Source organism: Macrobrachium rosenbergii, unplaced genomic scaffold, assembly GCF_040412425.1.
Source record: "Macrobrachium rosenbergii isolate ZJJX-2024 unplaced genomic scaffold, ASM4041242v1 13890, whole genome shotgun sequence".
Taxonomy (NCBI): Eukaryota; Metazoa; Arthropoda; class Malacostraca; order Decapoda; family Palaemonidae; genus Macrobrachium; species Macrobrachium rosenbergii.
The window spans coordinates 1-10,856 of record NW_027100720.1 but is presented as its reverse complement, the minus strand read 5'-3'; the positions used below and the strand labels follow the sequence as shown (position 1 = coordinate 10,856).

The 10,856-nt window shown below is 33.0% G+C and overlaps 1 long non-coding RNA gene across 1 annotated transcript; it reads right to left on the bottom strand.

Annotated features, from left to right (window-relative positions):
* Positions 1-1,503: 1,503 nt before the first annotated feature.
* LOC136837907 (uncharacterized) lies at positions 1,504-4,648 on the bottom strand. The gene is made up of 3 exons (XR_010852813.1): positions 4,278-4,648; positions 3,026-3,321; positions 1,504-1,618 (listed from the first exon to the last, which is right to left on the bottom strand). It is a non-coding gene; the product is annotated as an uncharacterized lncRNA (long non-coding RNA).
* Between the last annotated feature and the right edge of the window lie 6,208 nt (positions 4,649-10,856).

Genomic DNA, 10,856 nt, shown 5'->3' with positions numbered 1-10,856 from the left:
TCTGGTGAACAAGATCACTATTAATTGAACACCTGAACGAAGGTTTTAAAATCTTCCAAACCGTACATCTAAGCTACCAACTAATGAGAACTTTTCTAAAACTCGACAGAACAAAAATATAGTAATTTCAAGAGCTTTGACACAATTGCGAATAAATTCGCTCCTCATATTTGAAAATCTAATCAACCACGACCACCAAACTGAAAAAGGTAAACGTTAACCTAAAGGTGGTAGGACTGACTAAAAGTGAAATATCTACGACGTAGGGTACCGAGATAGCGAAAAATAAACTTGCAAACTCCGTGCTTTGGAAAATTCAGGGTTGAATAGAGTTGCATCCAAGGGTAGATTTACAAACATACGCCAAGCACTGGGCCAAACGAGGCCGTTCAGCGTTGAAACGGAACGTGTCAACAAATTAGGGTAGAAGCAAATAAGATTCTTCTCTTCTGGCAACAAGAACTGGAAGAATCACAGCTGGTTTGAGTAAGGGGTTGGGTTACTTGGGGCATACATAATGAACGGTATCTTGGCAGTTTTCTACTGTTCAATTAGCCTCAAGAGAGCGCATTACTGTGCATGCCAGTTGGCAACAGCAATTTCAGCAGGGTACTGGGAAAGCTGCCCAAGATATCAGGGGCCTTGTAGTTACGAGCCTACTGGGCTTGTAAAGTTACCCCAAAAAAAACCAAGGGGTTTCTGTCTTTCACCCTCGTTTTCTATGGTGGCTTTCCCACAAACTTAGGTAACGTTAAAAAGCATTTTTACGTAAATTTTTATAGATTCATTTGTGGCCGTTTGCGTGTCAGAACATTATTGTCATTTTATCTCTACATTTGTATTTATTTGTCGTTTCACATTGAGAACCAGCATCCTATTGAAAGACGTCCGCACGCCGCTTTATAAACGGCCTTTCTTAATAAACTGGCAGTACATGTCCACCTGGTCTCTTTTTTTTACTCTTACAGGGTTTATATTCCCACATTTAAGGTCATTATTCATGCCCTCCTCATTCACCTTATCTGTAAGTTCTGAGTCTATTACATTACCACTGACATCAATGCTCAGCTCTTGACAATGATTTTGATTACCTATAGGTTTTGTCTGACCCTTTCGTGTTACCACTGCCATCGATGCTCTACTCTTGACAATGAATGACTGGTTATCTCTACGTTCTGTTCGGCATTTTTATATTACCACAGCCATTAGTGGTCCACTCTTGACAAGTTCAAATATAACATGACCAACAAACCCCGCCATTTGCAAATAGTGTAGGGTTCACCTATAGCTTCCTGACCTCTGTGCTTACTTTCTTTATTTTGGCTCTATTTCAGAGAGCTAGATGAATAGGGATATTAGCAAAACACAACCAAAGGATATTTTTTGAAAATATCTAGTAGCTCTCTATTTCAGCAAGAGCTACTTTGCAGTATAGCAGTTTTATTCCCCGTCAGATTAGCCCCCTCAATGCTAAAAAGACAGGGGCTCAAAGTCAGTAGCTGTTTTTCTAGCTGGTGGCTTAGTAAGGGATACCAGGGCAAAACAAATGAAAATCCCTTCCAGCCCACAAGAGGAATCTCTTCTCCTGCTCTGCTGACAAGGTCCTCTTCATATCTACCTGAAAACAAAAAAAAAAAACTACTTTAGTATTCAATGCATGTTTGTCCGGTCAATAGTTAGCGTATTTTATTTCTCACATTCAACTCAGGATATGAACTCAATTCAAGGTACTGCTAAACCCCTGTCTGTTGAGATGTCAAAATATGTAAATCTCTGGGCCCAATGCTTCTTCAAGATTTGCATGCTGACATTACCTTAGGAATACTGAGAGGAGAGAGACAAGTAACAAAGAAAAATATGTACAAAAATTAACAGTATCTTAATTATTATCGTTGGCAAAAAATGGCACAGCCTTTCTAGTTACAGTAATATTAAAACCCCTGTATTAATGAAACAAACTACTGTACTTTTTTTTTTGTTATATATTATTTTTGATTTGTTACTATTTAATGAGTCTTGAATTGTTGTTCTTTGGGTCATTGTCCCCCACACTGCATGCATTAATGGTGGACCTTTCTCCTTCCAGTAGGGAGGAACTACTTTCATTCAGCTTGTAGGAGGAATGCAAAGTGCATGCCTCCAGCCACTTAGTGGTTTCATGATAGATGATGTTGACTGTCAAGATAATTTGTACAAGGTTTGAAGGGAAAGACTGGTGCATTTGCTGTGTTCATTGTGTGGTATATGAATACACATGTAGTGTCCTATTTGAGATCCAAGGCACAGGAACGTCTAGGTACACTATACTCATTTATAATTACTGTATACTGATTGTGCCCTACACTGTGGGAAGTTGGCTTTACACCTGCAAAATTGGAAGTGGAAATTCCTGAACCCACACAGATAAAGATGCCAGTTCATTATAAAATGTGACCAGTGGGTCTGTGCTAGATTATTATTTGATGCAATAAAAGTTCTCAAGGATTGGAAGAACTATCTGAATTTGACACAAAAACCTTATACTTACTGTACGTTTGCATTTTGTGTATAACAGTGCAAAGGACATTTGCTACCTTGCTGAAGGAGAAAAAAATTTTTGGTCCATTATTCATTAGGAGTGAGTTTAACCACTTAGATTCAAGGACTTTTTCTATATATTTTTCTGTGGTTTATGTAAAATAAGCACTCCAAGATAAATATTGTTAAAAAAACAAAAAAAACCTATTTAAAATAATATTGCTTATCATTATGATACTTGGGCTGCTTTTCCTCATGATAATTAGGTTAAGGTATTCAGGTTAGGTGGATCTGATGGCCAACAAAATTCAAATAATAAGAAGAGATTGGATTAACATTTTCTATGTACTTGTGTAATCAGATTCAAGTTAACAGACTAGTTAGGTAGGGTTGTGCTGTCACACACAGAATTGAATTAAAATATTAGGATAAGGCTTGAGTTCTTTTTAACACTATCCTCCTACTACAGACTTCTGATCGCTGTAGCAGCAGCAATCTTGTTACTTACCGGAGCCTCATTGGCAGCGTCCCACAAATCCACATCATGGAGATACTGGTGAACACACCTGAGGGATCCTGTCTCAATTATGGAAGAAACATATCTTCTTTCTCTGCACCTTCTCCCACTTTTATGTGGGGTCAATGTTTCTGACAGTTTTCCTCCACCTGGCTTCGGTCAAACACATCGTCCTCTGACAATTTGTTTTCCCCTCAGGTCTTCTCTAAACTGCAGTCTTCTTTCCTGGGCCTTCTTTGATAGTTCTACGACTTCAGTAGTTCCTCTTATTATTTCATTTTTGATCTCTGGAAGGGAAATATATTGTCAAAATGAAGTTCACCAAATATGTTAGCAAAACAGAACAAATAATGACACCCCTAAAACCTATAGTGCAAGGCCATAAGGCTACCAGAACCAATTCTCGATTTCTGCCTAATGTCCAGTTAGGAAAGTCAGCCCCAGGCTGTGGGGTAAAGGGCCACTGAAGGGAACCTTAAATTGGGCCACCTTAGCCAGGTAAAAAAAAAAAAAAAAAAAAAAAAAAAAAAAAAAGATCATATATCCCCAGGGGAAGTTCTTCCCGAGACCAAGAGTGAAAGAAAAGATCTTATGGAAAGCAAGAGAGAGAAAAGATGAAAAAAAATATCCTTATGAGAGAGAAGAGAGAGAGAGAGAGAGAGAGAGAGAGAGAGAGAGAAACAGAGAAAAAGCAAGAGAAAAAGAAAATGTTCTTATGGAAAACCAAGAGGGAGAGAAAAAGAAAATATTTGCTTATGGAAAGCAAGAGACTAAAAATTCCTTTAGTGTTGACGCTGGTCACTACAATCAATTGTCCTTAAAATGATATGTCCTTAAAACTTCCTATTTGTAGAAATGGGAACTTGGTTAAGAGGGGTTCAGCTAATAATTTCCATGGGTTTGCCATTATTATTATTATTATTATTATTATTATTATTATTATTATTATTATTATTATTATTATTTATTTATTATTCAGAAGATAAACCCCTATTCATATGGAACCAGCACACATGAACCTCTGACTTGAAATTCAAGCTCCCAGAGAATATGATGTTCATTTGAAAGACGCTACAGAAGAAAAGACCTCTGGAATGTCACATTATGAAAAGTAAGATTCAAAAATACTTGTCTCTAATCATAATAGACACTGGTTTGCATGCTTTACACCCAGTGTTGATCTATACTCAAATCTTTCCATTTAAAAAGGCTATGACTACCAACAAATCTAAACTGTACTTACTTAAAATCTATACTTCCTGAAAAATCACCAGACATCCACACTTGGTTTCAATTCCTCAGTAGACTTGATGATCAATCAAAGTTTCTCTCCCAAAAGAATGGCCATGAAGATTCTTTCTGAAGTAAAGTAGAAAAAAGGTTAAGAAGGTGACAAAAATCTTCTTCTAAATCAGTTATAAGAATGTCTGCACAGCTAAACGACCCACATTGCAGAACAAGGAAGGGTTTGATAAACTTTGATCGTAACTTCTGATATATAAAGAGAGATTTATTCAATATTTACTGAAAAGCACATAAATGAAAATCAAACTTAGCAGACATCACCAGAAAGGATAATAGCCACTTCAGAAGGTTCCACAAAAAGCTGACGTCAGATTGTGGATATATGCAGACAATAATAATGGTAAACAATAAAGTATCTAATAAAATTTCTCAAAGTTCCAAAAAACAAAATGTGGAATAAGACAATAATCATGGTAAACAATCAAAAAAAGTATCACAAATTGTGGCACATTTCTCAAGGTTCCACAAAAAGCTGACGTCAGAATGTGGAGATATATGCACACAATAATAATGGTAAATCAAAAAAAAGTACCTACACAATTGTGGCACATTTCACATTTCTGAAAGGGAAATATTGTGTCAAAATCAAGTTCAAAACACGTATGTTAGCATAGTAGTAAAACCAATGACACCTAACCCATATACAAGGCTTTAAAAAAACTCTATTTCTGCTTGAATGGCCAGTTAGGACACAGTGACCAAGTGGTAACACATATTAAAACAAAGACACTGTGGAGTTTTGAGTAAAAACTTAACCAGCTGGAAGAGATGAATTTGGATTTGTTATTATTCAGAAGATGAATCCTATTCATGTGGAACAAGCCCACAGGAACCACTGGCTTGAAATTCAAGCTCCAGAAGAATTGGTGTTCATCTGAAAGAAGTAACAGATGGTAACAGGTCAATACAGAAGAAGACATCAGTTATTAAAAAAAAAAAAATTAAAAACAAATAATTAATAAACTTAAACTGATTTGCCAAGAAGGGAAGAAGTGGGGTCTATTTCACAACATTAAACCTAATTCACAAATGTATTCACAATATTGATACTGATATTTACACTTAAATGCAAAAAATTCCACAACTGGAAAAAGAAAAAAAGTTCACAGCCAACACAGCCATGTTGGAAGGAATGAAACTGACAAAAAAAAAAAAAAAAAAAGACAAAGTGATACAGAAAATACTCCCCTCACAGAAAGGTATGATATTCAGTGACCCTGACTCTTCTGATAAATGGAAAATGATTTTAATATTTACTGAAGAGCTTATAAATAAAAATTAAATAGCATAAATCACCAGAGAGGTTAATAGGTCACTTCAGAAGGTCCACAAAAAGCTGACGTCAGAATGTGGATATATGCAGAAAATAATAATGGTAAACAATAAAAAAAAGTATCTACACAATTGTGGCACATTTCTCAAGGTTCCACAAAAACCTGACGTCAGAATGTGGATATATATGAGAAAATAATAATGGTAAAAAAAAAAAAAAGTATATCTACACAATTGTGGCAATTTCTCAAGGTTCCACAAAAACCTGACGTCAGAATGTGGAGATGTATGCAGAAAATAATAATGGTAAACAATAAAAAAAAAGTATCTACACAATTGTGGCACATTTCTCAAGGTTCCACAAAACCATGACGTCAGAATGTGGAGATATGCAGACAATAATAATGGTAAACAATAAAAAATAGTATCTACACAGTTGTGGCACATTTCTCAAGGTTCCACAAAAAGATGACAAGAATGAATGTGGAGATATATGCAGAAAATAATAATGGTAAACAATAAAAAAAAAGTATCTACACAATTGTGGCACATTTCTCAAGGTTCACAAAAACCTTCAGAATGAAAGGAAAATATTGTGTCAAAATCAAGTTCAAAACACATATGTTAGCATAGTAGTAAAAAACCAATGACACCTAACCCATATACAAAATGGTAAATTTAAAAACCTCTCTATTTCTGCCTGAATGTCCAGTTAGGACACAGTGACCAAGTGGTAACAGATATTAAAACAAAGACACTGTGGAGTTTTGAGTAAAAAACCAACCAAAGAGATGATGTTGGATTTGTTATTATTCAAAGATGAATCCTATTCATGTGGAACAAGCCCACAGGAACCACTGGCTTGAAATTCAAGCTCCTGAAGAATTGGTGTTCATCTGAAAGTCACAGAAGGTAACAGGTCAACAGAAGAGGTCAGTTATTAAAAAAAAAAAAAAATTAAAAAAATAACAAATAATTAAACTGTAAACCTAAGAAGTGGTGGTGTCTATTTCACAACATTTCACCTAATTCACAAATGCATTTACATTACCGATACGATATTTACACTTAAATGCAAAAAATTCCACAACTGGAAAAAGAAAAAAAAAGTTCACAGCCAACACAGCCATGTTGGAAGGAATGCAACTCTCAAAAAAAAAAAAAAAAAAGACAAAGTGATACAGAAATTACTCCCCTCACAGAAAGGTATGATATTCAGTGACCTAGACTCTTCTGATAAATGGAAAATTATTTTAATATTTACTGAAGAGCTTATAAATAAAAATTAAACTTAGCATAAATCACCAGAGAGGTTAATGGTCACGTCAGAAGGTCCACAAAAAGCTGACGTCAGAATGTGGAGATATATGCAGACAATAATAATGGCAAACAATAAAAAAAAAAGATCTACACAACTGTGGCACATTTCTCAAGGTTCCACAAAAACCTGACGTCAAAATGTGGAGATAAATGCAGACAATAATAATGGTAAATCAAAAAAAGTATCTACACAATTGTGGCACATTTTCTCATTTCTCAAAGGTTCCAAAAAAAAAAAATGATGTCAGAATGTGGAGATGTATGTCAAAATGGTAAAAAAAAAAAAAAAAAAAAACCTCTCACACAATTGTGTAAGGCAACAAAAGTTCTATCATTTCTGGTTCACAAAAACCTGAAAGGTAATGTATGAGAAAATTTGGTAAAAAAAAAAAAAATTCAAAAATTTTGGCAATTTCTCAAGGTTCCACAAAACCTGACGTCAGAATGTGTAGATGTATGCAGAAAATAATAATGGTAAAAATAAAAAAAAAGTATCTACACAATTATGGCACATTTCTCAAGGTTCACAATGTTAAACCCTGACTGTCAAAAAATGGTATATTGTTCAAAAATGTAAAAATAACACAATTATGAAAATTTCTGAAAAACCTGATTAAAATGAATGAAAAAAAAATGGGTAAAAAAAAAATAAAATTTCATTAAATTTCAAGGTTCCAAAAAAACAGAAACAAAAAAGAAAAGTGTTTTGAAAAAATAATAATGGTAAAAAAAAAAAAGATCTAAACAATTGTGGCAAATTTCTCAAGGTTCCACAAAACCTGAATCAGAATGTAAAATTTCATGAACATTAAAACCTAATAAATTAAATAATGGTGAAACAATAAAAAAGTATTACAAATAAAATGTGGCACATTTCAAAATGTTCCACAAAAAACTGACGTCAGAATGAAATAAATGCAAAAAAAAATAAAAAAATTGGTATCTAAAATTGTGGCACATTTCAAGGTTCCACAAAAAAACATCAGAATGTGGAATAATGCAGAAAATAATAATAACAAAAAAAAAAAAGGTCAACAATTAAAAACATTTCTCAAGGTTCCACAAAACCTGATTTCAAAATAAAATATAAAAATAAAAAAAAAAAAAAAAAAATAAAAAATTAAGCAAAACAAAAAGGTCCACAAAAAAACCTGAAAGAATGTGGAGATATAAGAAAATAATAATGGTAAAAAAAAGTAAAAAAAGTATCTACACAATTGTACATTTCTCAAGGTTCCAAAAACCTGAATGAGGTCAGAATGTGGAAAATATATGCAAAAAAATAATAATGGTAAAAAAAAAAATAAAACTACAAATTGTGGCAATTTCTCAAAAAAAAACACAAAATGTGGAGATGTATGCAAAATAATAATGGTAAAAAATTTGGAAAAAAAAAATAAAATGTGGTTTCTCAAAATTCCAAAAAAAAAACAAAATAAAAAAATTAAAAAAAAAAAAAATATCCAAAAAAAGACAGATTTAAAAAAATGTCAATGGTAAAAAATAAAAAAGAACATCTAACAATTATGGCACTTTCTCAAGGTTCCACAAAACCTGACACTCAGAATGGGAGATGATGTATGAGAAAATAATAATAAATGAAAAAATGATAAAAAAATTCTGCCAAAAAAAAAAAAAAAATAAAAAAATTCATTTCAATTTCATTCAAAAACCTGAATTGTGTGATGATGGAAAATAATGATACTTTAAATAAAAAATCTTTAAAATTCACATTTCTCAAGGTTCCACAAAAAGAAAAGAATGAAAGTTATGCAGAAAAAAAAAAAAAAAAGTATCAAACAAAAGGTTCAAAAAAAAAACAAAAGGAAATTTCAAAAAAAAAAACAGAATGTGGACAATGTCAGAATAGATAAAAAATAATAATGGTAATAAATGAAAAAAGTATCTTACAATTAACATTTCTCAAGGTTCCACAAAAACCCTGACGTCAGAATGTGGAATGTATGCAAAAATAATAATGGTAAAATCATAAAAAAGTATCTACACAATTGTGGCACATTTCTCAAGGTTCCACAAAAACCTGACGTCAGAATGTGGATATATGCAGAAAATAATAATGGTAAAAAGTCAAAAAATATCTACACAATTGTGGCACATTTCTCAAGGTTCCACAAAAAGCTGACGTCAGAATGTGGAGATATATGCAGACAATAATAATGGTAAAATAAAAAAAAAAAAAAAGTATCTACACAATTGTGGCACATTTCACATTTCTGAAAGGAAAATATTGTGTCAAAATCAAGTTCAAAAAACACATATGTTAGCATAGTAGTAAAACCAATGACACCTAACCCATATACAAAGGCTTTAAAAACCTCTCTATTTCTGCCTGAATGTCCAGTTAGGACACAGTGACCAAGTGGTAACAGATATTAAAACAAAGACACTGTGGAGTTTTGAGTAAAAACTTAACCACCTTAAAGAGATGATTTTGGATTTGTTATTATTCAGAAGATGAATCCTATTCATGTGGAACAAGCCCACAGGAACCACTGGCTTGAAATTCAAGCTCCTGAAGAATTGGTGTTCATCTGAAAGTCACAGATGGTAACAGGTCAACAGAAGAGGTCAGTTATTAAAAAAAAAAAAAATTAAAAAAAATAACAAATAATTAAACTGTAAGGGAAGAAGTGGTGTCTATTTCACAACATTACACCTAATTCACAAACGCATTTACATTACTGATACTGATATTTACACTTAAATGCAAAAAATTCCACAACTGGAAAAAGAAAAAAAGTTCACAGCCAACACAGCCATGTTGGAAGGAATGCAACTCACAAAAAAAAAAAAAAAAAGACAAAGTGATACAGAAAATATTCCCCTCACAGAAAGGTATGATATTCAGTGACCTAGACTCTTCTGATAAATGGAAAATTATTTTAATATTTACTAAAAAAGCTTATAAATAAAAATTAAACTTAGCATAAATCACCAGAGAGGTTAATGGCCACTTCAGAAGGTCCACAAAACCGTGACGTCAGAATGTGGAGATATATGCAGACAATAATAATGGTAAACAATCTAAAAAAGTGTCTACACAATTGTGGCACATTTCTCAAGGTTCCACAAAAAGCTGACGTCAGAATGTGGATATATGACGTCAAATGTGAGAATAATAATAATGTAAACAATCAAAAAAGTATCTACACAATTGTGGCACATTTCTCAAGATTCCACAAAAGCTGATGTCAGAATGTGGATATATGCAGACAATAATAATGGTAAAAATAAAAAAAAAAGTATCAACACAATTGTGGCACATTTCACATTTCTGAAAGGAAAATATTGTGTCAAAATCAAGTTCAAAACACATATGTTAGCATAGTAGTAAAAACCAATGACACCTAACCCATATACAAAGTTTTAAAAAGCTCTCTATTTCTGCCTGAATGTCCAGTTAGGACACAGTGACCAAGTGGTAACAGATATTAAAACAAAGACACTGTGGAGTTTTGAGTAAAAACTTAACCACCTTAAAGAGATGATGTTAGATTTGTTATTACTCAAAGATGAATCCTATTCATGTGGAACAAGCCCACAGGAACCACTGGCTTGAAATTCAAGCTCCCGAAGAATTGGTGTTCATCTGAAAGTCACAGATGGTAACAGGTCAACAGAAGAGGTCAGTTATTAAAAAAAAGAAAAAATTAAAAAGTAACAAATAATTAAACTGTAAGGGAAGAAATGGTGTCTATTTCACAACATTACACCTAATTCACAAATGCATTTACATTACTGATACTGATATTTACACTTAAATGCAAAAAATTCCACAACTGGAAAAAGAAAAAAAAAAGTTCACAGCCAACACAGCCATGTTGGAAGGAATGCAACTCACAAAAAAAAACAAGAGACAATGTGATACAGAAATTACTCCCCTCACAGAAAGGTATGATATTTA